Source organism: Gorilla gorilla, chromosome 14, assembly GCF_029281585.2.
Source record: "Gorilla gorilla gorilla isolate KB3781 chromosome 14, NHGRI_mGorGor1-v2.1_pri, whole genome shotgun sequence".
Classification (NCBI taxonomy): domain Eukaryota; kingdom Metazoa; phylum Chordata; class Mammalia; order Primates; family Hominidae; genus Gorilla; species Gorilla gorilla.
The window spans coordinates 6,832,453-6,860,294 of NC_073238.2; the positions used below are offsets into that span (position 1 = coordinate 6,832,453).

The window sequence follows — 27,842 nt, forward strand, 5'->3', positions numbered from 1 at the left end:
ATGAACTCATCCTTTTTTATGGCTGCTTAGTATTCCATGGTGTATATGTGCCACATTTTCTTAATCCAGTCTATCATTGTTGGACATTTGGGTTGGTTCCAAGTCTTTGCTATTGTGAATAGTGTCGCAATAAACATACGTGTGCATGTGTCTTTATAGCAGCATGATTTATAATCCTTTGGGTATATACCCAGTAATGGCATGGCTGGGTCAAATGGTATTTCTAGTTTTAGATTCTTGAGGAATCGCCACACTGTCTTCCACAATGGTTGAACTAGTTTACAGTCCCACCAACAGTGTAAAAGTGTTCAGTTTCTCCACATCCTCTCCAGCACCTGTTGTTTCTTGACTTTTTAATAATCACCATTCTAACTGGTGTGAGATGGTATGTCATTGTGGTTTTGATTTGCATTTCTCTGATGGCCAGTGATGATGAGCATTTTTTCATGTGTCTGTTGGCTGCATAAATGTCTTCTTTTGAGAAGTGTCTGTTCATATCCTTTGCCCACTTTTTGATGGGGTTGTTTGATTTTTTTCTTGTAAATTTGTGTGAGTTCTTTGTAGATTCTGGATATTAGCCCTTTGTCAGATGAGTAGATTCCAAAAATTTTCTCCCATTCCGTAGGTTGCCTGTTCACTCTGATGGTAGTTTCTTTTGCTGTGCAGAAGCTCTTTAGTTTAATTAGATCCTGTTTGTCAATTTTGGCTTTTGTTGCCATTGCTTTTGGTCACCTGCTACATTTTTGTTCTTCATTTTGATTCATTGCTCAGCTGACTCAAGCACTTTGAGTAATTGTTTTTAGGAAAGGTACATGGAGGCTATGCTTCGTGTTGCTTCATGTTGGAGTGTCTGTCTGTTGCTCCCGAGTGTGAACAGTACTTTTCCTGGATATGGATTTACTGAGTCATAGTTATTTCCCTGCAAACTCTGCACATAACTGCTTGAAGCTTCATTTACATAGTACTCTTTTTTTAAGCAAAAAAGTCTCAATTGTGTATTTACTTGGTATAGTTTCAGGGTACACTGAAACAGATTAAGGGGCTAAAGCCACCCAAGCCACTTCTTCATGCCTTCGTAATCTGTCAGACTTGGTTCTGTATGGTGACATTGTCAAGTGAGTTCAGATTTATGACATTTCCTTGATACCCAGAGATCTAGTAGACTGTGTGGGATCAGAGGTTCTTGTAGTAAGGGAATGGCAACTTGAGGAGAGAATTCACCTCTTTTGGCCAATTGATCCTCCATCTACATCAGCCTTAACTCTCCAAGCCTGGGTGGAGGTGGTGGGTCCAGGTGGAGAGGGGAAGATTAGAAGGATTGGGGATTTCCTTTATCCAAGGTTAACCTAACATCATTCATCAAAGGCCAATGTTTTTTTTTTTAACTTTTATTTTAGGTTTGGAGGTACACGTGAGGTTTGCTACATAGGTAAACTTGTGTCAGGGAGGTTTTTTTTTTATTTTTTACATATTATTTCATCATCCAGGTATTAAGCTCAGTACCCAAATAGTTATCTTTTCTGCTTCTCTCTCTCCTCCTGCCCTCCCCACTTAAGTAGACCCCAGTGTCTATTTCCTTCTTTGTGTTCATAAGTCCTTATGATTTAGCTACCACTGATAGGTGAGAACATTCAGTATTTGGTTTTCTGTTTCTGCACTAGTTTGCTAAGGATAAGAGCCTCCAGCTCCATCGATGTTCCCACAAAATACATGATCTCATTCTTTTTTATGGCTGCATAGTATTCCATGGTATATATGTACCACATTTTCTTTATCCAATCTGTCATTGATGGGTACCTAGGTTGATTCCATGTCTTTGCTATTGTAAATAGTGCTGCAGTGAACATTCATATGCATGTATCTTTATAGTAGAATGATTTATATTCCTCTGGGTATCTACTCAGTATTGGGATTGCTCAGTCAAATAGTTCTGCTTTTAGCTCTTCAAGGTATTGCCATAGTGCTTTTTACAGTGATTGAACTAATTTACACTCCCACCAACAATGTATATGTGTTCCTTTTTCTCTGCAACCTTGCCCGCATCTGTTATTTTTTGACTTTTTAGTAATAGCCATTCTGACTGGTGTGAAATGGTATCTCATTGTGGTTTTGATTTGCATTTCTCTAATCTGTGATATTGAGCTTTTCTTCATATGTTTGTTGGCCACATGCATGTCTTCTTTTGAGAAATGTCTGTTCATGTCAAAGGCCAATTGTCAGTGCCCCAGTTCTGCTCAGTATCTGCCCTCTTTGTTCTCCCGTCTTAGGCACAGGCTGTGAGCATTGTCTTAGGATTCATGGCTCTTGGGGTGGAATTTGAGTCCTGTGTTGGAGGCTTCAGTATGACAGAAACTTCCTGAAGTCTTCTCCTACTGAAGCTTCCTGTGTTGGAGGCTTCTCCTCCTGAAGAGCCTCCAACACAGGAGGCTTCAGTAGGACAAAAAAAATTGTTCCTCATGAGCTACCTTGTCTCCAGCCATAAGGTAAAATGAGGCATTATTGGAGGCTCCATCAAACAGGTTCTCCTTCCTTTGATTAATGGAAGGAGCCCAGTCTTTCGGGTGTTTCTCCTTTTAAGTATATCTTACTAAAATGTCTTACCTCTGAAGTTCGTTTGCAACCTCATATGCGACTCTTGCTAATGTGTATCTGTTCACTAGTGTCTAGTTTGAGGAGATGACAAGAGCACCATTTACTCCCTATGCTCATTCCTGAAACACCTTATTTTATTGCAGTGGAAACTGAGATCTGGCCAAAGTTTGATGATTTGCCCAGGCTGGCATTAAAATACAGTTCTCTTCTACCACCCTTTTCTGTCTTCATGCTATACTCCTTGAGATGATGACCACAAGTTTAAGTTTAGTATTGCCATAAAGTTGGGGTTGGAGCTTTGCATGCAATGGAAATGTTACTAAACATCCAAAGTTTACTGTCTTATTTGCATATATTCTGGATAGCATAGTAAACAAGTAAAATACTCATGCAGCAGGAAGAATAAAATTTTAGCTATTAGTAAAAAGCATTTTGTTATACAACTTCTGAATAATTTTCTTTTGAAATTATATTTATAAGGCCCTTTGTTTTTTGGTTAAATTTACAATATATGTTAGAAGAAATCTGATTAATTTTATTTTTACTTCTTTTTGCAGCAGCAAGATTAAGAAAATTGTGCATTCAATTGTATCATCCTTTGCATTTGGGTATGTGAGACATAGAAAACACCATGTATTAAATATATCTGAGACTTGGCTGGGCACGGTGGCTCACGCCTGTAATCCCAGCACTCTGGGAGGCCGAGGTGGGCGGATCACATGAAGTCAGGAGTTCAAGACCAGCCTGGCTAACATGGTGAAACCCCATCTCTACTAAAAATACAAAAGTTAGCTAAGCATAATGGTGGGTGCCTATAATCCCAGCTACTCATGAGGCTGAGGCAGAAGAATCGCTTGAACCGAGGAGGCATAGGTTGCAATGAGCTGAAATTGCACCATTGCACCGCAGCCTTGGTGACACAGCAAGACTCCATGTAAAAAAAAAAAAAAGGAAAAGAAAAGAAAACATATGAGTCTCATATATATCTATACATACATATATATATATGAGACTTAATACTTCAATGAGAAACACTGAAATAACAAAAAAGCATTTCCACTGTCCATCAGTTGCTAAGTAGCCATGTGCCCCATCTAATGTAATCTAATTTATCATGGAATTTTGGTTTAAGCTGAACATTAAGAATTGCAAATAAATGGCTTTTGCCTAAGATTAATAGTAATATATTAATATTGTTTTTCTTCCATCTGCAAAAGTAACATTAATGAAAATCAAATGTTAAAATTCTATAATTATTAATAAAGTGTTTTATTAGTACCGTATACATCAGGAATTACTCTTCAATTTTGGAAACAATTTACTTAGACTCTTCTCTACATAAGAGTAAGATTTCATACTATGATATAGATTTATGCAATATAATTGTTTCCTTTTGAATTAATAATATTTGAATTTGAGCTGCAAGTTTTTAAAAAAGTACTTCAAAGACGAATTCACCTTCATAGACTAGGCAAATAGTCTAATCAATTTATGGAGAATGTATTTAGAATATGTAACAGCAAGTGGCAGGAGGTACTTTAGAGTTCAAGACTCATGTGTCCATCACTCTGCTAGAAGCACCCATAAATATGAAATCATGTGCTTGTTGAAAATGTCACTGATGAAAAATCTTGGTCTTTTAAGAGCTTATGTTACTCATGCTTTCATTTGGTTTTTATTAATAAATTCTTTAGAATTATCCAGATTAATGAGGGTTTATTTTTTATGAGAAATTGGTATAAACTTCTTATGAAATTCGCAAATTTTAAGAAGAGTTTGTAAACAGACAGGTGATTTCAATTCACTTTTACTTTTCTCTCTTGAGGTGTTGGCCTGGTGTGTTTACTGTAAAAGGCCACAATAATATCTTGTGAAGTGGTTTGGTGAGAATTTTGTTTATTAAGAACTTCTTCTATTGGGTGAAAACAGAGATTTTTCTGAGATTCTAAGGCATTACAGTTTTTCCTGCCACTGGGCAGCTTAATACTAAATAATAACATTTTGGTACCTGATCAGTGGCTTAAATATAGTATAGCTACAGGGACAAATGCCCCTTTATCTTTGCATTTATTTATTTATTTATTTGTTTATTTTAGACTATTTGGAGTTTTCCTGGTCTTACTGGATGTCACTCTCGTCCTTGCTGACCTAATTTTCACTGACAGCAAACTTTATATTCCTTTGGAGTATCGTTCTATTTCTCTAGCTATTGCCTTATTTTTTCTCATGGATGTTCTTCTTCGAGTATTTGTAGAAGGGTAAGTTTGATTATTTTTATAATGCATTAAGCTACTTTGTAGTTTTATAAGAAGCACTTTCGGAGGCTGAGGTGGGAGGATCCCAAGGTCAGGAGTTCGAGACAATCCTGGCCAACATGGTGAAACCCCGTCTCTACTAAAAGTACAAAAATTAGCTGGATGTGGTGGTGGTTGCCTGTAATCCCAGCTGCTTGGGAGGCTGAGGCAGGAGAATCGTTTGAACCTGGGAGGCAGAAGTTGCACTGAGCTGAGATCATGCCATTGCACTCTAGCCTGGGTGACAGGGTGACTCCATCTCAAAAAAAAAAACATTTTAAAATAATTAACAGGAGCATTCACTACAAACTGACTTAAGAGCCTTTGGGCCTTATGAGAACATTGGTGGTAGTCTGGCAGTACCCCCCCCCCATGTCCTGTGTTTGAGGTGGCCATGGATTGATGTTCCTCTGCCTTTGGACAGGGGTGGAAAGAGTGGGAGGGACTGCATCTTGTGGTTTGAGTGACAGCTCAGCCATAGCACAAGAAAACACTAGGTAGACTTTTACAGTTTTTGATCTAGGCCCTGATTCCCAGACAGCACCTGTGGATCCACCTGGAGGCTAGGAGAACTTGCCATCCTGAAGGCAAGGACACAGGCCTGGCTGTTTTTACCATGTGATGACTGTAGAGCCCCAGGGCCTTCAGTAAACTCCTGCAATAGCTAAGGAGTGGTTACAGCAGGTCTTGGGCAAGACCCCGTGCTGTGCTGGCCTCAGGTCTGACCCAATGCAGTCACAGTAGTGGTGGCCACAGATGTGCTTATGTCACTCAACCCCAAGCTTTAGGTGCCTCAGAACAGAGAGAGAGACTCTGTTTGTTTGGGAGAAAGTAAGGGAAGAAAACAAGAGTCTCTTTTTGGTAATGCAGAGAATTATCCTGGATCTTGTCCAAGACCATTAAGGCAGTACCACTATGAGTCTGCAAGAACCAGAGTTTAGGAGGCTTGGGGTGCCCCCTAAAGCAGATAGAGATTAGATCACAGTATCCAGGTTCTTTCAAATATCTGGAAAGCCTTCCCAAGAAAGATGGGTACAAACAAGCCCTGACAGTGAAAACTACAATAAATACAGTGAAAACTACAATCAATACCTAACTCTTCAATGCCCAGACACCAAAGAATATCTGCTAGCATCAACACTATCCAGGAAAACATGACCTCACCAAATGAACTAAATAAGACACCAGGGGCCAATCCTGTAGAAACAGAGATATGTGACCTTTCAGACAAAGAAATCAAAATAGCTGTGTTGAGGAAGGAAACTCAAAGAAATTCAAGATAACACAGAGAAGGAATTCATAATTCTATTAGATAAGTTTAACAAAGAGATTGAAATCATTTAAAAGAATCAAGCAGAAATTCTGGAGCCAAAAAATGTAATTGGCATGCCGAAGAATGCATTAGTCTTTTAATAGCAGAATTGATAAACCAGAAGAAAGAATTAATGAGCTTGAAGACAGGCTATTTCAAAATACATAGAGGAGACAAAGGAAAGAATAAAAAACAATGACGCCTGCCTACAGGATCTAGAAAATAGCCTCAAAAGGACAAATATAAGTGGTATTGGCCTTAAAGAGGAGGTGGGGAGTGTAGAAAGTTTATTCAAAGGGATGGTAACAGAACGTCCCAAACCTACAGAAAGATATCAATATCCAAGTACAAGAAAGCTATAAAACACGAAGCAGATGTAACTCAAAGAAGACTACCTCAAGGCATTTAATAATCACAGTCCCAAAGATCAAGGATAAAAAGAGGATCTTAAAAGCAGCAAGAGAAAAGAAACCAATAATATACAATGGCGCTACAATATATCTGGCAGCAGACTCTTTAGTAGAAACGTTTCAGGCCAGGAGAGAGTGGCATGACATATTGAAAGTGCTGAAGGAAAAAAACATTTACCCTAGAACAGTGTATCCAGTGAAAATATCCTTCAAAGTGAAGGGGAAATAAAGACTTTTCCACACAAAAGCTGAGGGATTTTGTCAACACCAGACCTGTCCTAGAAGAAATGCTAAAGGGAGTATTTCAATCAGAAAGATAAGGACATTAATGAGCAATAAGTAACAACCTGAAGGTATAAAACTCACTGGTAATAGTAGGTATACGGAAAAATGCAGAATGTTATAACACTGTAACTATGATGTATAAACTACTCTTACTCTAAGTAGAGAGACTAAACTATGAGCCAATCAAAAATATTAACTACAACTTTTCAAGACATAGATGGTATAATAAGATATAAATAGAAATAACAAAAAGTTAAAAAATAGGGAGACTAAGTTGTAGAGTTTTTATTAGTTTTCTTTTTACTTGTTTATGAAAACTTATAAGATTAAAATAATGGATTATAAGATAGTATTTACAAGCCTCATGGTAACCTCAAACCAAAAAATATAACAATGGATACACGAAAAATAAAAAACAAGAAACTAAATCATATCACCAGAGAAAATTACCTTCACTAATGAAAGACAGGAAGGAAAGAAGGAAGAGAAGACCCCAAAACAACCAGAAAACAAATAACAAAATGGCAGGAGTAAGTCCTTACTTATCAATAATAACATTGAATGTCAGTGGACTAAACTTTTCAATCAAAAGATAGAGTGGATGAATGGATGAAAGAACAAGACCCATCCAGGTGTGGTGGCTCACGCCTGTAATCCCAGCAGTTTGGGAGGCCAAGGCAGGCAGATCATGAGGTCAAGAGCTACAGACCATCCTGGCAAACATGGTGAAACCCTGTCTCTACTAAAAATACAAAAATTAGCAGGGTGTGGTGGTGCGCACTTGTAGTCCCAGCTACTCTGGAGGCTGAGGCAGGAGAATCACTTGAACCCGGGAGGCAGAGGTTGCAGTGAGCCGAGATGGTGCAACTGCACTCCAGTCTGGTGACAGAGCAAGACTCCAGCTCAAAAATAAATAAAATAAAAAAACCCATTGCTCTGTTGCCTACAGGAAACACTCTTCTCCCATAAAGACACATGTAGGCTGGAAGTGGTGGCTCACTCCCATAATCCCAGCACTTTGGGAGGCAGAGGTGGGTGGTTTACTGGAGGTCAGGAGTTCGAGACCAGCCTGGCTAATATGGTGAAACCCCGTCTCTACTAAAAATACAAAAATTAGCTGGGTGTGGTGCCAGGCACCTGTAATTTCAGCTACTCATGAGGCCGAGGCCAGAGAATCACTTGAACCTGGGAGGCAGAGGTTGCAGTGAGCTGAGATCACACCACTGCACTCTAGCCTGGGTGACAGAGTGAGATTCAGTCTCAAAAAGAATAAAAATAAAAAAACCCAAAAACCAAAACCAAAACCAAAAACATGCTAATATATCTGATAAATATTGATGCGAAAATCCTCAACAAGATACTAGAAAACTGAATTCAACAATATATGGGAAAGATCATTCATCATGACAAGTGGGATATGTCTCTGGGATGCAAGGATGGTTCAACATTTGTAAATCAATCAATGCGATACATTATATCCACACAGTAAAGGATAAAAACCATAAGATCATTTCAGTTGATGCTGAAAAAACATTTGATAAAATTCAACATCCCTTCATGGTAAACACCCTAAAAAAACTGGGTATAGAAGTAACATACCTCAACTTAATAAAAACCGTATATGACAGACCCGCAGTCATTACCGTACTGAATGGGGAAAAAATGAAAAGCTTTTCTCTGCGATCTAGAACACAGTGAGGATGCCCACTTTTACCACCGTTGTTCATCATAGTACTGGAAGTCCTAGCTAGAGCCATTATAGAAGAGAAAGAAAGGGAATAAAAAAAGAAATCCAAATTGGGATGGAAGAAGTAAAATTATCCTTGTGTTTGCAGATGATACATTTTATTTGGAAAATACTAAAGACTCCACCAAAAAAACTATTAGAATTGATAAATTCAGTAAAGTTGCAGGATACAAAATCAATATACAAAAATCAGTAGCATTTCTATATGTCAACAGTGAACCATTTGGAAAGGACATTTAAAAAGTGGTCCTATATACAATAGCCACAAATAAAATTAAATACCTAGAAATTAACCTAACCAAAGAAGTGTAAGATCTTTATAATGAAAATGATAAAACACTGATGAAAGAAATTGAAGAGGACACCAAAAAATGGAAAGAGATTCCATGTTCATGGATTGGAAGAATCAATATTGTTAAAATGTCCATACTATCCAAAGCAATTTACAGATTCAATGCACTCCCTGTCAAAATATGAATGACATTCTTCACAGAAATAGAAGAAACAATCTTAAAATTTATATGGAGCCACAAAAGACCCAGAATAGCCAAAGCTATTCTAAGCAAAAAGAACAAAGCTGGAGGAATCACATTACCTGACTTCAAATTATACTACAGAACTATATAACGAAAACACCATGGCACTGGCATAAAAACAGACACACAGACCACTGGAATAGAATAGAGAACCCAGAAACAAATCCACACACACTTACAGTGAACTCATTTTTCATAAATGTGCCAAGAACATACATTGAACAAAAGACATCTCTTCAACAAATGGTTCTGGGAAAACTGGATATACACATACAGAAGAATGCACCTAGACCCCTACCTCTCACCATATACAAAAATCAAATCAACATGAATTAAAGACTTAAATCTAAGACCTCAATGAAACTACTATACTACAAGAGAACATTGGGAAGAATCTCCAGGACATTGGTCTGAGCAAAAATTACTTGGGCTATACCTGACAAGCACAGGCAACCAAAGCAAAAATGGGCAAATGGGATCACATCAAGTTAAAAAACTGCTTCATAGCAGAGGAAACAATTAGCAAAGTGAAGAGACAGCCCACAGAATGGGAGAAAATACTTGCAAACTACCCACCTGAAAAGGGATTAATAACCAGAATATGTAAGGAGCTCAAACAACTCTCTAGGAAAAAATCTAATAATCTAATTTTTTAAATGAGGATAAGATTTGAATAGGCATTTCTCAAAACATACAGATGGTAAACAGGCATATCAAGAGATGCTTGACATGATTGATCATTAGAGAAATTCTCAGTGTAGAAAACTACCATGAGATATCATCTCACCCCAGCTAAAATGGTTTATATCCAAAAGTCAGGCAATAACAAATCCTGACAAAGATGTGAAGATAAGAGAACCCTCATACACTGTTCATGGAAATGTAAATTAGTGGAACCAATTGGAGAACAGTTTGGAGGTTACTCAAAAAACTAAAAATAGAACTACCATATGATCCAGCAATCCCACTGCTGGGTAGATACCCACAAAAAAGGAAATCAGTATATAGAAGAGATATCTGCATTCCCTGTTTGTTGCAGCACTGTTCATAATGGCTAAGATTTGGAAGCAACCTAAGTGCCCATCAACAGATGAAGGGGTAAAGAAAATATAGTACATATACACAAGAGAGTATTATTTAGCCATAAAAAACAATAAGATCCTGGCCAAGTGCACTGGCTCATGCCTCTAATCCCAGCACTTTGGGAGGCTGAGGTGGGCAGATCACCTGAAGTCGGGAGTTCGAGACCAGCCTGACCAACATGGAGAAACCCCATCTCTACTAAAAATACAAAAATTAGCTGGGTATGGTGCCGGGCGCCTGTAATCCCAGCTACTCGTGAGGCTGAGGCAGGAGAATCGCTTGAACCCAGGAGGTGGAGGTTGCAGTGAGCCGAAATCATGCCATTGCACTCCAGCCTGGGCAACAAGAGTGAAACTCCATCTCAAAAAAAAAAAAAAAAAAAAAAAAAAAAGAGATCCTGTCATTTGGATCAACATGGATGATGGAACTGGAGATCACTATGTTTGTTAAGTGAAATAAGCCAGGCACAGAAGGATAAACATCACATGTTCTCACTTATTATGGGGCTCTAAAAAAAAAAAAAAAAAAAAAAAATTGAACTCATAGACCTAGAGAGTAGACGGATGGTCATCAGAGGCTGGGAATGGTAGTAGGGGCTTGGGGGTGGGGAGGTGGGGATGGTTAATGGGTACAAAAAAATAGAATGAGTAACGCCTACTATTTGATAGCACAACAGATTGACCATAGTCAACAATAACTTGATTGTATATTTTTAAATGACTGAAAGAGTGTAATTGGATTGTTTGTAACATGAATGATAAATGCTTGAGGGGATAGATACCCCATTGTCCACAATGAGGGTGATTATTACGCATTTAGTTATATCTCTTATTATGTTTGAATTGCCATGTTGGTGTTTTAGTCACATATAAGTGTCAAATGATGAATATAATTTTATTGTTTGAAAACTTCCCATGAATGTTATATTTTTCCCTTAGTCTACTCTAGAAAATACATTTTAAATAATCCTTGATAGTAGAATTCTTAATGGGGATGAGTCAATAGTTTGTGGTCTTTAAATATTCCTATCTCTTCTTGCAGGGGGGAATGAACTTATTTTTTTGTTTTATATTACAGAAGACAGCAGTGTTTTTCTGACTTATTTAACATTTTAGATACTGCCATTATTGTGATTCTTCTGCTGGTTGATGTCGTTTACTTTTTTTTGACATTAAGTTGCTTAGGAATATTCCCAGGTATGAAACATAAGACTTACCTCTCTTAAAGTTTTTCATTAATTTTAGCATTTTCTGTGCCTTTTATTCTATATAATCTTTTCAACTTCAAATGTTCTCATTCTATACCAAATACATTGCTTTAAAATGAAATGTTTAGGTAAATTCCCACATACTTTGAAACTAAAAGATTGTGATATTTAGGGACCGGTGAAGAGTATACAGGCTAAGTACCATTAATGGAATAAAGAAGATGCAGTACCCCAAAGAAGGACTTTTACTCTTGTACTAACTTTAACTTCTCTACATTTTGAAGTTCTCGTCAAATTCCCATTTGTATCATTTTTTGGCCTTTTGGCTAAGATCAAGTATAATATTATTATCAGTTTAATATCTGCTATATCAAAAAAATTTATATTGAAAACAATTCCCCTCTGTGCTTCAACTACAAATCCCTTACACATAATGTTCTGTCTGGATTTTTCCTACAGCCAAGAGGGAATTTATTTGAGCATACGCAAAATTAGAGTGACTTCAATCATGAGTTTCTAAAAAATAGCAAACAGAACAGAAACTAGGAGATGATACGTGGCAACACAATAGTAGAGTTTTGCAGTATAGTTGTGGTAGAAACAAAGAAAGCTTAGGCAAAGTTAGAAGTGTTAGGGATTGGGAAACTAAAGAGTATATGAAGCCCTGGTGACTCTTTTTTTACTGTGACAATGAGGAAAATGAAAGAGCAAATGAATACTGGGATGTAGATGGTGGCTTCCTAAGCTTGTTCATGGGTCAAATAGCTGGTTTCTTTTTGTACCCTAGCTTCCCTGGACTACAGCTCAGGCCCTAACTAAAAGCATGTTAAGTGATAGGCTTTTGGAGTTATTTGAAAATAACCTCAGCCAATGTGGTCCTCTGACTAGAAACGTCAGCATCACTTGACAGCTTGCTAGAAATATAAGAAGAAAAATACCTTAGGCCCCACCCTGGACCCACTGAATCAGTATCTCTGGGACCCAGCAATCTGCAGCTTAACAAGCTTTTCCAGGTGGCTCTTATTGATGTGTGCCCAAATCAGAGAAGCACCAGTCCAGACCATCAGTTCTCTGCTTTGGTGGTTCTGATGGTAGGGGAGATTCCAGCTAGCACACTTCAGAAGTATCTCAATCTGTTGCCTCCCTGATGTGTAGTAGCAGCTGTAGTGAACATCTGTTACTCATGGGAATAACAAAGATGAACAAGAATAATCGATTTGTTTTGATGTGGAAAAATTGAAAATGCTAGACTTAAATCCCAAAATTAAATTTACAGATGCTAAGAGTCTATTGTATCACTATTTCTCTAGACCAGAATTTCTCAGCCTCAGCATTACTGACATTTTGGGCCAGATCATTGTCATAAGAGGGTGGTGAGCAGTTATATTAATTGTAGGGTGTTTAGCAAAATTCCTGGCCTCTATTCACTAGATGTAAGTAACACACAGACACACACACGCACGCACGCCAGTGGTGAAAACCTAAATGCCTCCAGACATTGCCAAATATCCCCTAGGTATGTAACTGGGGAGAGGAGGGAAAATTGCCTCTGGTTAACAACTGCTGCTCTAGACATAGTTTATATTGATAAAATTCTGTTTCTGAAGCAAAAATGGATCTTTTAAATTTATTCTTAGATGGACACATTTACTTCGACTTCTACGACTTATTATTCTGTTAAGAATTTTTCATCTGTTTCATCAAAAAAGACAACTTGAAAAGCTGTTAAGAAGGCGGGTAAGTGGGCAAAACATGCTTATGATTCGCAAAAATATTTTGTGTTTTGGGACCCATTGACAAGGGTTGATATCTATACTATATAATGTTTTTTATTTTTATGTTGATGAGTGTTTCACAAACTAATGATGATTTTAAACTGTCAGGTTTCAGAAAACAAAAGGCGATACACAAGGGATGGATTTGACCTAGACCTCACTTACGTTACAGGTTTGTGACACTTAACCGTTGATTTACTTGTATTACTTCACTTTTTCTTGTAATTGTATTTTTTTTTTGCCTCATCTAAGACACATTCATTCAAAATATTCTTTATTCATGAGGATATATGCTACTGTGATAGTGTGACATATTTGTGGTTTAGCCCTGGCAATGGAAGATCTGCATGTCTTCTCAATTCAGGACTACTCAGTTGCAGCATAGGAACCTGAATGGATTTTCAGCTGACTCCATTTGAGTTTCAATTTATTAACCTCTAGTAGTTATTTCTGAGTCCCAAGGATCCCACAGAGACCTCTTCTTATCCTAGAATCCCAGAGAATGAGGTCAGTGCTTTGTAGATCTCAGGTTTTCTGCGTCAGAGGGCTGCAAAGCACCTTGGGAGTTCCCACCATCACTGGTGCCCAGAAATCTTGGATTTTCTGTGGTATTTAAGATAAGAAATAAATTCGAAGAACAGGGGGAACTTCAGACTGAGGCCATCATAAATACATGGCATACAGTTAGAACTAGTGGAGACTTAAGAACTCCATGGCAGTTTAATGGTCATTGTGTTGTATAATTTGTTACTTGATTATCCTGAGTATTAGCTCTTTTCTGTCAACCTCAATCTTAAAAGGTTTTTTTCTGTGAAAATGGAGTCTGATCATGTATAAGTTAATTTTTTTGTATGTTATATGAAATCTATAATAATGTTTGTAATAGTGATGATTTTGACTTTTAGAACGTATTATTGCTATGTCATTTCCATTTTCTGGAAGGCAGTCTTTCTATAGAAATCCAATCGAGGTAAGGGTCTTTATCTGACAAATACTCATTTCTTGGTGAATGTAGACTGTGTAGTCATAAGTTTAATACTGACCCAGATATGGCAGTATTCTTTTAAAAATGTACTCTTTCAAGGAAAAAAATCATAATGGATTGATACCAGTTACAATTGTGCCAGTGGTTACAAACCACCCCAAAACTTACTGGCTTATAACAGCAACTATTTATTTGGCTCATGATACTGTGGTTTGTGAATTTGGTATGGGCTTAACTGTCCAATTTAGGTGCTTGCAGAAAGGATTTCCTGTCTCAACTAAGCTCATTCATGTATCTGTGGGCAGCTACTGGGTCATCTGAGGACTGGCTAGTCTAAAATGACTTGGCTACCCTCGACTGACAGAGCCACTGCATGCTAAATGCACCCCCAGGGCCCAAGGCCCATCCCATCTGGCACCCACTGCTGCCAACAGCCCCACCCCCTTCACCAGCAGAGCCCCCATTTGCCGCATGCACTTCTAAGGCACTGAGGACTGGCCTGCCTGGTGCCTGCCCTGCTGTTGGCAGTACCCCACAACTAGCAAAGCCACTGAAGCTAGCATGCATATGCCTAAGGCCTGAGAACTAATCTGAATGATGGCTCTCACACCAAGAAAAGCCATACCACTGTCTCCACAAACACTCACCATCAGGCCACTGAGGGACTCACAGACACCACTGAATGCTGATTACAGCCAAAAAAGTCACCTGAAGACTATATTACTGCACCCACCCAGATCCAAAGTCAAAGCACCCTACTCAATGAACACTATAGGAGACAACTATTGGAAAAAGTATTTCTCTGTGAAAACTCCCTAACATTGGAAGAGGCAACTGTTCCCCCAGATGTGCCAAAAATCAGTTTAGGGCCACAAGAAACGTGAAAAGCAAGGAAACATCACACCTCCAAAGAAACACCATAATTCCCCATTAACAGACCCTAAATTTAAAGAGTATATCAAATGGCTAAGAAGGAATTCAAAATAATGATCTTAAGGAAACTATGAGATACAGAGAATACAGATAGACAAATCAATGAAATTAGAAAAACAATTTATGATCTTATGAGAAATTCAACAAGGATATATATATCATTAAAAACCAGACAGAGATTGTGGAGCTGAAGAATTTAAGGAATAAAATAAAAATACAATCAAGAGTCCAGGTGAAGTGGTTCACACCTGTTATCCCAGCACTTTGGGAGGCCAAGGCAGTGGATCACTTGAGGCCAGCAGTTCAAGACAAGCCTGATTAACATGGCGAAATCCTGTCTCTAAAAAATACAAAAATTAGTTGGGTTTGGTGGTGCATGCCTGCCATCCAAGCTACTTGGAAGGCTGAGACACAAGAATTGCTTGAATCCAGGAGGTGGAGGTTGCAGTGAGCCAAGATTGTGCCACTGCACTCCAGCCTGGGTGGCAGAGTGATACCCTGTCTCAAAAAAAAAAAAAAAAAAACAATAAAGAGCTTTAAAAACAGACGTGGGAGAGATATGGCCAAAATCTAGGAAGCTCAAAGGTTCTCAAATAGATTCAACCCAAAAAGGTCTTCTCTGAGATGCATAGTAGTCAAAAGTCAAAAAGAGGGAATATTCATCAGGTGCGGTGTCTCACACCTGTAATCCCAGCACTTTGGGAGGCTGAGGCCGGTGGATCACTTGAGGCCAGGAGTTCAAGGTGAGCATGGCCAACATGAAGAAACCGCATTTCTACTAATAATACAAAAAATTACCTGGGTGTGGTGGTGTGAACCTGTAGTTCCAGTTACTTGGGAGGCTGAATCATGAGAATTGCTTAAACCCAAGAGGTGGAGGTTACAGTGGGCCAAGATCACACCACTGCACTACTGCCTGGATGACAGAGCAAGACTGTATCCAAAAAAAAAAAAAAAGGAAATGTTAAAAACAGCAAGAAAAAAGCATCAAGTCACATATAAGGGAAACTCCATTTGATTAGCAGTGGATTTCCCAGTGGAAACTTTACAGGTCAGTAGACAATAAGATGGGATGATATATTCAAAGTACTGAAGGAAAAAAAGAAAAAACAACTGTCAACCAAGAATACTATACCTAGTAGAGCTATACCCTAGAAATGAGGAAGAAATAAAGTATTTCCTATACAAGCAAAAACTGAAGGAATTCATTCCCACTAGACTGAACTTACAAGGACTGCTTAAGGTGGTTCTACATCTGGAAGTAAGAGGATGATTACCATTGTCAAAACACACAAACGTGTAAAACTCACCTGTAGTGCAGATATACACATGAAAAAGAGAAAGGAATCAAACTTTGTCACTACAGAAAGTGACCAAACCACAAAGATTAAAAAAAAAAAGGTGAAGAAAAGAACAAAGGGTATACAAAACAACCAGAAAAAAATGAACAAAATGACAGGATAAAACCTAATCTATTAATAGTAACCTTGAATGTAATGTAAACAGATCAAATTCCCAATTAAAAGATACAGAGTTGGCTGCCAAGATTTAAAAAAAAAAAAAAAAAGACCAAACTGTATGCTGCCTACAAGAAACTAACTTCACCTGTAAAGGATCATACAGACTGGAAGTGAAGGGATAGAAGAATATATTCCAGGCAAACAGAAAACAAAAGCGAGCAGAGGTAGCCATACTTATCAGATAAAAACAGACTTTAAGTCAAACTGTATGAAGAGACAAAGAAGGTCATTGTATAATAATAAAGACATCAACTTAGCAATAAGATAGAATAATTGTAAATATGTATGTACCCTACACTAGAGCACTCAGATAAACAAAGCAAATATTTTTAGGTCTAAAGGGAAAGATAGACTCCAATGCAGTAACAGTTGGGGTCTTTAGCACCCCACTCTTAACCACTGGACAGATCATCTAGACAGAAAATCAACAAAGAAATATCAGATTTAAGCTTACAGATAGGAATAAGTTCTGGTGTTCTGTAGTGCTGTAGGGTGACTACAGTTAACAATAATTTATAGTATATTTTTAAATAGAGAGGATGTTGTGTTCCCACACAAAGAATGATAAATATTTGAGGTGATAGATATGCTGATTATCCTGATTTGATCATTACACATTGTATACAAGTATTGAGATATCCGTCTCTACCTTATAAATATGAACAAGTATTATGTGTCAATTAAAAATATTTTTAAAGAATGAAGGAAACAGATTTTTTAAATGAAAGGAAAGAATATTACCTGACTTGGCTGAATGGTCCCATGTGGTCTCTCGTTCTCCAGTAGGCTACTTCAGGCCTGTTCACATGATGGCAGAGGCAAGAGTCTGAGGAGCGGCAACAAAACAATGCAAATCCTCTTCAGGCCCAGGCTCAAAATTATATATTAATTCTACCCCATTTTATTGGACAATGCAAGTTACACTACCAGTCTGGATTCAAGGAGTAGAAAATAAACTCCAACTCTTGATGGAAGGAATTATAAAGAATTGTGGCCGTTTTTGATCGTCTACCATAGGGAAGAAAGATGGGGATGCCGTAACCCAAAATGTGTTTTCTTAGGTTGAGATCCTAAATTATAGTCGGGGCATATTGCTTTAGGCTCTGTGGATGACTAAATTAATTTCAAACATATAATGCTGTTTACTGTGAAATGCCAGCTTGAAAGGATCATTGTTTAATTTTATGTAATTTACAATACTTATTATACCTCAATAAAAGTCTAACTATCTAGGGCTGCTATCAGTTGCCGAGAGGTGGAAGGAGTACCTCTCTGCAGTGTGTTAGCTCAGTTCTGAACAGGACAGGGCTGCAAGTTCAGCTACTTCCCAGAAAATGTCCTGGATACCTGGCCTGAGTCATCATCCCATGACTAGAGAACATGGACGGATTGTTTTATCAAGAAACTAGTGATAAACCAAGGGCTATAGGAATTAAGAACTAGGGCTAAAAAAGAAATGTTTACAGTGATGCAAGATGGCCAATTAGAAGCAGCTGCAGTCTGCAGTGCTCACGAAGAATGAAAAGGGGCGAGGGAATTCAGCACCTTCAACTGAGATAACCAGGTTCTCACATTGGGACTGACTGGATGAACAGGTTGACCAATGGAGAATGAAGACAAGCAGGCAGGGAGTGCGATGGCCCAGCCGGGGGCGGCATGGAGCCAAAGGAACCCCCACTCCCAGCCAAGGGAAGCTGTGAGTGAGTGTGCAGTCCTGCCCGGGAAACCGTGTTTCTCTCATGGATCTTTGCAAGCCGTGGATCAAGAGATCCCCTTGTGAGCCCATGCCACCAGGGCTGTGGGTCTGATACACAGACCTGGATGGAGTCTGGGCACATCAGCTGCTCAGGCACACACAGAAACCCAGGAGTTTTACACACTCTAGCCCCGGGGATCTTCAGCACAGTGGGAAATCTGTCCATACGTATCTCTGGGAAGGGGGCTGAATCCAGGGAGCCAGGCAGCATCATTCTGCAGGCCCCATTTCCTTGACACCTCACAAGTTAAGACCCACTGGCTTGGAATCCTAGCCTGCCAACAGCAGCAGGTTGGAATCCACCTCAGATGGGTCTGAGTTCCCGGGGAGGTGGGGAGAGGCAGCCAGCATCACTGTGGTTCATAGACTCAGCCACTCCAGCCTGCCAGCTATGGAGAATACAGACAGTCTGGACAAGGAAGAGTTCCCCATGACACAGCACAGCTGGCTTGCCAGATCATGACCAGACTACCTCTTTAAGCAGGACCCCAATCCATTCCTCTTCACTGGGCAGGAATCCCTGTAGGGGCTTTAACCACTCCAGCAACGGTTCTATGGACAGAGCTTTGATCTCTCCCTGAAATGGAGCTCCTGGTGGGAGGGGCAGCTGCCACCTCTGCAGTTTGGTCAACTCAGCCACTCCAACCTGCTGGCTTTGGAGAATACAGGTGGTCCGGAGGAGGAAGGATCCCTCACAGTGCAGCACACCTGCTCTACCCCAAAGCAGCCAGACTGTTTTTTTGGATGGGTCCCTGATCCCATGCCTCCTGACTGGGTGAGAATGCCCAACAGGGGTCTCCAGCCACCTCTTGCAGGTATGTGCGGGCTGGCTACAGGTCAGTATCCCCCTGGGATGGAGCTTCCAAAGGAAGGAGCTGGCTGCCATCTTTGCTGTTTCTCAGGCTTCACTGGTAATATCTCCTTCAGAGTCTATGAGGAACCTAAATTTACAAGAAAAACACAACCCCATTAAAAAGTGGACAGAGGATCTGAACAGACACTTCCCAAAAGAGACATGCATGCAGTCAACAAAAATATGAAAAAAAACTCAACATCACTGATCATTAAAGAAATGCAAACAAAACCACAATGAGATACCATCTCATGCCAGTCAGAATGGCTACTATTAAAAAGCCAAAAAATAACAGATGCTGGGAAGGTTGCAGAGAAAAAGAAATGCTGTTGGTGGGTGTGTAAATTAGTTCAAGCCATGTGGAAGACAGTGTGGCAATTCCTCAAAGACCTAGAGGCAGAAATACCATCAGACCCAGCAATCCCATTATGGGGTATATACCCAAAGGAATATAAATCATTGTCTTATAAAAATACATGCATGCACACATATGTTCATTGCAGCAGTATTCACAAGAGCAAAGACATGGAATCAACCTAAATGCCAGTCGATGATAGATTAGATAAAGAAAATATGGTACATAGAGCGGGACATCTGGCTTCTGAGCGGGAACCTTTGTAGTGCCAGTGATGAAAGAGAGAATTAAATATGGGTGATGCTGAGAAAGGCAAGAAAATTTTTGTTCAGAAGTGTGCCCAGTGCCACACCGTGGAAAAGGGAAGCAAGCACAAGACTGAGCCTAATCTCCATGGTCTCTTCAGGTGGAAGACAGGTCAGGCCATTGGATTATCTTAACATAGAGATTGATAAGAACAAAGCCATCACCTGGGGGGAGGATACACCTGAAGTATATAAAACTATTTATCCTTGCCTCCCCCACTATGCAGATTCAGAGTGTTCATCTTTTTGACTTATTATTTCCTCTTAACAGAGATAGCCAGTTTAATAAATGGATGACTTTGATACCTTCATTTTATTTTTCTCAATATTAAGCCAGTAAACATTGCTCTGAGGGTACCATACTAATCAGTTTTAAAATTTTGTGTCATTTTTGTTGTTGCACAGAGATATATACGTATGTGTGTGTATGTTTCAGAAAGATGTATTTACTGAAAGTTGGATTCATATAGTGGTATTGATTGTATTTTAAATTATAACTACTATTTGTTTTTCATTTTAAAGGTTATACATATATACATATATATATATACACACACACTTATAGGTACACATATATCTTCATTTAAAAAAATAAAGAGAACAAATGAGCCAAAAAAGTCTCCATATTGTTACCAGTTATTTAAAATTTGATATGTTTATCTTTTTCTATCATACATACACACAATCATACTATATACTTTTTGCATTTATTTGTTTACATGGTGCTTAGGTAGACTGTAATATGCAGATCACTCTCTAAAGATGTATCTATTCAGAATTAAATTTAAATAAGAACGAATATGAATTAGATTTAAACAAGAACCATATTAACTGTGAATTAATGATTTAGAACAAATTACTTAAAGTTAGTTAACCAGCTAATTTACTTATCTGATAGCTTTAAACAGTGTGTATTTACAATAGAGACTCATCTGAGTAGGCAAACATACTTGTGGACTATTTGAAAAATCACAGTGGATTAGAACTTGAAATTTGCATACCCTCTTATTCCCTGAATCTCCCCTAGAAGATGCTAGTGAGACACAAACTGATAAATGTAATAACCATTTTAGGTTCCCCCTAGGAAATAGCTTATGTTGGTGCCATGTAAATATGTAAGATATGTGTTTGTCTTTTTTAGGAAGTTGTGCGGTTTCTAGATAAGAAACACCGAAACCACTATCGAGTCTACAATCTATGCAGTATGTACATTACTCTATATTTTGCTACTGTAGATAGAAAACAGATTACTGCACGTAAGAAGATGATTTTGTTTTTTAGATTGCATTTAATCATAAGTATTTGGTAGTGGCAAGGAATGAATTTAAAAATCCCCATCTTGGACTGGCCCCATTTAGTAGAAGGAGTTAGCCCAGCAGCACAAAGTACCATATGAAGGATGTGGCTTTGGCAGGACCAATGAGGCTGCAGTGGAAGCAAACCATTTTAGGGAAGATCTGTTCTAGCGATATTAGGTTTAGGAAAATCTTTCTGTTTTTCTTGCCAGATTGCATTATGAGGACATAGACAATTTAACAAATGAGTCTTCTGACCCATCAGCAGTGGCATGTGATGAGAGCAAGGGTCTAGATGGGAAAAAAGCAAAAAACTGTAGAAAATAGGTTGTAACCCAGTTTAATACCCTGTCTCTCTTGATTTTTTCCTCTACCTGTATACTCAATAGACATTTTCAGGGGGCAAACATTCTGGTCAGCTACATTTGCCTCGTGTGGTTTCTAACTACCCTGAAATAATATAATGAATAGTCTGCTAGAAAGTTAAAAATTATACCTATTAAACAAAAATAAGTTGAGTTTAGGTTATATGAGATGGATAAACCACTACCATCCTTACATTTTTGAAACGCTTGCGTTTATTTTAGAGTGGCAGGAGCAACTTGGAAAGCTCTTTTTGAAGATAGATAAGGAATTCTAATAAGATATGTTAACTTATTCATAACTTCCTCATTTATCATGTTATTCCCTATAGAGATATGACATACATGTTATTTATTTTAGGTGAAAGAGCTTATGATCCTAAGCACTTCCATAATAGGGTCGTTAGAATCATGATTGATGATCATAATGTCCCCACTCTACAGTAAGTTTTATGCTAAATTGACTATCAGAAGAGGGCTAAATATATTGGGCTTGATTTTTTGAAAATATTTTAACTAAAAATCTTAAACTTGAAATCAGTCAGATGGTGGTTTTCACCAAGGAAGTAAATGAGTGGATGGCTCAAGATCTTGAAAACATCGTAGCGATTCACTGTAAAGGAGGCACAGGTAATAGCATTTTCCTTTTTATTTCTCCATTTCTAAAGATATGTAAATATACATAAAGTACAAGAACAAGATACGTATTGCTATTAATATGTATTAATAATTGTTAGCATTTTTAAATATTAGCTCCAAGACTGAAAGAAGGGAAGGAGAAAGGAAAGAGGAGAGGAGGAAGGGTAGGAGATAGGGAGAGGATAAGGAAGGGAAGAAAGTAGGAAAAAAGAACTAAGGAAGGTTGAGCATATTTTCCCTTGTTTTACTAGTATTTGGATTTCTTTATTTTTGGTTTGCCAGTTTATATCTCTCAAAATACAGTCTTTAATTTTAGAATATCAGAGTACTTTTATTTAAGGCTGATCTTTTTTATTTTTAAATTAACAAATAAAGAACCAATATATTTATGGTGTACAACATGATGTTTTGATATACGTAAACATTGTGAAATGGCTAAATCAAGCTAATTAACATATGCATTACTCCACATATTTTTGTGTGAGAACATTTAAAATCTACTGTCTCAGCAATTTTCAAGTATACATGATTATTAACTGTGGTCACTATGTTGTACAATAAATTTCCTGAACTTATTCTTCCTGTCTAACTGAAATTTTGCATCCTTTAATCAACATCTCAGGCTGGGCACAGTGGCTCACACCTGTAATCCCAGCACTTTGGGAGGTTGAGGCAGGTGGATCACATGGTGAAGCCCCATCTCTACTAAAAATTACAAAACATTAGCCAGGTGTGGTGGCATGCACCTGTAATCCCAGCTACTCGGGAGGCTGAGGCAGAAGAATCGCTTGAACCTGGGAGGCAGAGGTTGCAGTGAGCTGAGATCGCACCATTGCACTCCAGCCCGAGCAACAAGAACAAAACTCCATCTAAAAAAATAACAATAATCATAAAGTAAAAACCAACATCTTCACAATCCCCCAAGTTTTGTCTCCCCAGCCCCTGGTAACCACCATTCTACTCTCTGCTTCTATGAATTTGACTTTTTTAGATTCCACAAATAAGTGAGACATGCAGTATTTGTCTTTCTACGCCTGGCTTATTTCACTTAGCATAATGTTCTCCAGGTTCGTCCGTATTATCTCGAGTGACAGGATCTCCCCTAAGGCTGAATAGTGTGCCTTTAATTATATGTACCATATATTATTTATCCATTTATCCACTGATGACATTTAGATCGACTCCATAGCTTGGGTATTATGAATAATGCTGCAGTGAACATGGGAGTGCAGATTTCATTTCCTTTGGATATATACCCAGAAGTGGAATCTCCAAATCATACGGTAGTTCTATTTTTGGTTTTTTGAGGAATCTCAGTGCTGTTTTCCACAATAACTACTAATTTACATTCACACCAACAGCGTACAAGGGGTTTCCCTTTTCTCTTCATCCTCACCAACTCTTCTTTTGTCTGTTTGTTAATGACCATCCTAACAGGTGTGAGGATATCTCTTTGTGGTTTTAATTTGCTTTTCCCTGATGATTAATGATGTTTAGCATTTTCTCATTATACCTCTTGGCCATTTGTGTGTCTTCTGTTGAGAAATATCTTTTCAGGTTCTTTGCCCATTTTCTAGAGAAGTAACTTATTCTCTTGCTATTGTGTTGTCTGAATTCCTTTTTTAAAAAATCTGTTAAACTATTATCGAATGTATGCTTTGTAGATATTTCTCCCATTCTGTAGGTTGTCTCTTTACTCTATAAATATTTCCTTTGCTGTGCAAAAGCGTTTTAGTTTGATACAGTATCATTTGTCTACTTTTTCTTTCGTTGCCTATGCTTTTCAGTCATATCCAAAAACATCTTGGCCCAGACCAATGTCAAGAAGATTTTCACCTATCTTTTCTTCTAATAGTTTTCCAATTTCATGTTTCACAGTTAAGCATTTACTTTGAGATGATTTTTGTATATTGGGTGAGATAGGTTGCAATTTCATTTTTCTGCAAGTGGATATTCAGTTTCCCCAGTATTGTTCATTGAAGAGACTGTCCTTTCCCCATCTTGGATTCTTGGCACCTTTGTTGAATATCAGCTGAGTATAAATGCATGGATTTTTTCTCGGCTTTGTATTCTGTTCCATTGGTCTATATGTCTGTTTTTGTTCCAGTAATATTTAAGGTTGTTCTTAAACTTTGTGAGAACATTTTAGATTAAGGGAGCCAACAGAGATGCTATATCAAAAATTATACTGGAATTTTTATAGTGTAATGATACGAAGAAGTTGACATCGGTGGGGTGAAAATGGGGAAAAAAAGCCATTTGTAAATCCAACCAATTTAAGTTTAGTTAGATTTTCTCTCATTCAGGTTTAGGCTTTAAATAATCATCTAAGCATATTTCACAAATTTTGACAAACATAAATAATTACATTTTTAGTGGGCTGTAAATCAATTTTTATATCAAATTCCAGGAAAACATAGCACCATCAACTGACTTATATAATTCAGTAAAATCAAGTTTTAGTCTTATTGACTAGTTTCAAGCCCATCAGTTAAAATACAGGTTCTGTGTTTAGCTGTATATTAGTTAATATACAGGTTCTGGGTTTAGCTCTACAGGTTGGAATATTGTATATAAACTGGCAATTTACAGTACCATAGTTAAGAATATAGAGGTTGAATCATTTGAAATTGCCAGTTTTTAACCATCTTTTGCTTTAAAAATGGCCATTTCACATTGTCCAACCTAAAATGTTATTATTAAAGAAGTCAGCATCAGTTTTCTATTAACTAATGCTAATTCCTTGCTTGAAGGAAAACAGTCATTTCAAATTTGACTTTTTTTCTTTTTTGCTGAGAGGGGGTTTACATTATTCTGTGTTCACATAATATTTTGTTGATTTTGTTAGAGGTTGTTTAGAGGGCTAATATTCAGCTGGTATGTACGAGAGCAGCCTCTTTTTTATGTGTTCATTCATATTAGTCTTGCTATCTTCTGGTTGGTTGCTGCCTGCAGGTTACCAGTAGTATCATGATAGTAAAAATATTTTATATTGATTTATAGGAGTTCTTTAAAGAATCTGAATGCCAATTTTTCTTAGAATTATAATTATATTCTCCCCACATGTTGCCTTTTAAATTTGATTGTGATTTATTTTGTTGTACAAAAGTTTGTAAATTTTTGTTTTGTTTTGAGACATGATCTCACTGTGTCACTCAGGCTGGAGTGCAGTGGCACGATCTCGGCTCATTGCAGCCTGAACCTCCCGGGGTTCAAGCGATCCTCCCATCTCAGCCGCTCTGAGTAAGTGGGACTACAGGTGAGCGTCACCATGCCTGGCTAATTTTTGTATTTTTTATAGAGACAGGGTCTCACTGTGTTGTCCAAACTGGTCTCGAACTCCTAGACTCAAGTGACCCACCCACCTCAGCTTCCCAAAGTGCCGGGATTACAGGCATGAGCCATCATGCCTGGAGAGAAGTTTGTAATTTTGAATATAGTAAAATTTGTTTTTCTATGTGTGTGTATATATTTCACGCTTTTCTGTCATGTTTATGAAATTCACCCCCCTATACTGATGTAGTAAAGATATTCCACATTTCCTCAAAAATATTCAAGTTCCATTTTCAATATTTGGGTCTTTAATCTAATTGGAAGTTGGGGGAAGTGTTTTTTTCATATAGATAGCCAATTGTCCTAACACCATCAGTTGCGTGCTGTTTTGTTCTCCATTAATTTGTAATCCCTCTCAGTAATATACCAAGTTTCTATAAATATTCAAAACTGCTCCTAAGTTCTCTCTACCACACTTTTGTAATTATTGTAGCTTTATAATGTGGTTTGATAAAGGCATAATTGTCTTGCTCTTCTTGGAACTTTATTGTTACATTCAATTTTAAAATCATTTTGTGAAGCGCCATAATAAAACATTTTTAGGATTTTTATTGGAACTACATTGAATTTATAGATTAACTTGAGAGAAGTGACAACTTTGCGATATTGAGTTGTACATGTGAGTCATCTTGTTCATTCTTTAATAATATTTTATACTTTTTTAATCATGTCTTTGCACATCTTTTCAAATATTCATTCTTGCACAAATTGTGACTGAAAATGGAATCTCTTTCTTTCTATTACATTTCGGTTGTTTCCAATTTTTATTGTGATAAATTATGTTTTTTGTTTTTTTGTTTTGAGATTAAGTCTCACTCTGTCACCCAGGCTGGAGTGCAGTGACATGATCTCAGTTCATTGCAACCTCCGCCTCCTGGGTTCAAGCAATTCTCATGCCTGAGCCTCCAGAGTAGCTGGGATTACAGGCGTCCACCACCACACCCAGCTAATTTTGTATTTTTAGTAGAGATGGGGTTTTGCCATGTTGTCCAGGCTGGTCTCAAATTCCTGACCTCAAGTGATGTGCCTGCCTCTGCCTCCCAAATTGCTGGGATTACAGGCATGAGCCACCATGCCTAGCCCAATAATACTGCTTTTAAAAATACACGTTTCTTGTTGCACATGTGGCCACATTTTTGTTGAATGTATACCTCAGACTAAAATTGTTCTGTCTTAGGGTAATGAATCTTGAACTTTATTTGATAATGTCACCTGTTTTCTAAAACAGTTGTACCAATTTTTACTCCACTGGTATTGTAGACTTCAAGCATTCCATATCTTCCCCAATACTTGCAATTCGGAGTATTTTTATCTTTAGCCTTTGGGTGTTTGTGTGATGGCATCTTGTGGTGGTGATCATTTGCATTTCTGTAATTAATAAGATTGAGGAAGTTTTTTTAAGATTAAGTATCTGGATATCCTTTTTTGTAAAGTAACTTTTTAATTTTCTTAACCACTTTTCTCCTGGATTATTCATCTTTTTTCTCCTGATTGTAGTTCTTTGTGTATTCTGATTTCAATTCTGTTATTGGTCATAAATGTATTTCAAGAAAGCTTTTCTGCTCTGTGATTTGCCTTTTCTGTCTCTCAGGAGTAGCTTTTGGTTAACAGAAGTTCTTAGTTGTATTACCATCATATGTATCATGCTTTCCCTTTATAAAGTTTGTGTTTTTGTGTCCTGATTAAGAAAATTTTCCTTGAGTTTAAAGGACATTTTACTACTGTATTTTCTTCGGGAAGATTCATTCCTTTTAAAATTGATCTATGTGTGTGGTGTGAGGAAGGCGTCAGGTTTCATCTTTTTTCATGTATGGCTATACAGTTATTCCAGCACACTGGTTCAGAAGATTTTCATTTCTTTACTACCCTGAGGAACATGAATCTGTTTCTGACCTTTCTCTTCTGTTCATTGATTTTTCATCTGTGTGCCAATAGCACAACTATCTTACTGTAGCTTTCTAATATGTCCTCATCATCTTCTTCTTATTCTTCACAATTGTTTGGGTATTTTAGGTCATCTATATTTCCATATAAATTTGGGAATCAACTAGTCAAATTACACACACTGGGTAGAAATTTGTTTGGAATTGCATTGAATTTATAGACTGGGGAGAATTGAATCTTTACAATATTGACTCATCCCACCCATGAACAGAGGTATTCTCTCATTTAATTAGGTCCTCTTCAATTTCTCTTTACAATGCTTTCTCATTTTCTGTATAGAAAGCTTGCATATTTTTGGTGAGATTTATTCTTAGATTTTTT

General features: G+C 37.7%; 1 pseudogene; it reads left to right on the forward strand.

The window, feature by feature from the left end:
- The first annotated feature begins 11,772 nt into the window (after positions 1–11,772).
- On the forward strand, positions 11,773–11,884 carry LOC134757101 (uncharacterized; annotated as a pseudogene).
- The last annotated feature ends 15,958 nt before the right edge of the window (positions 11,885–27,842 follow it).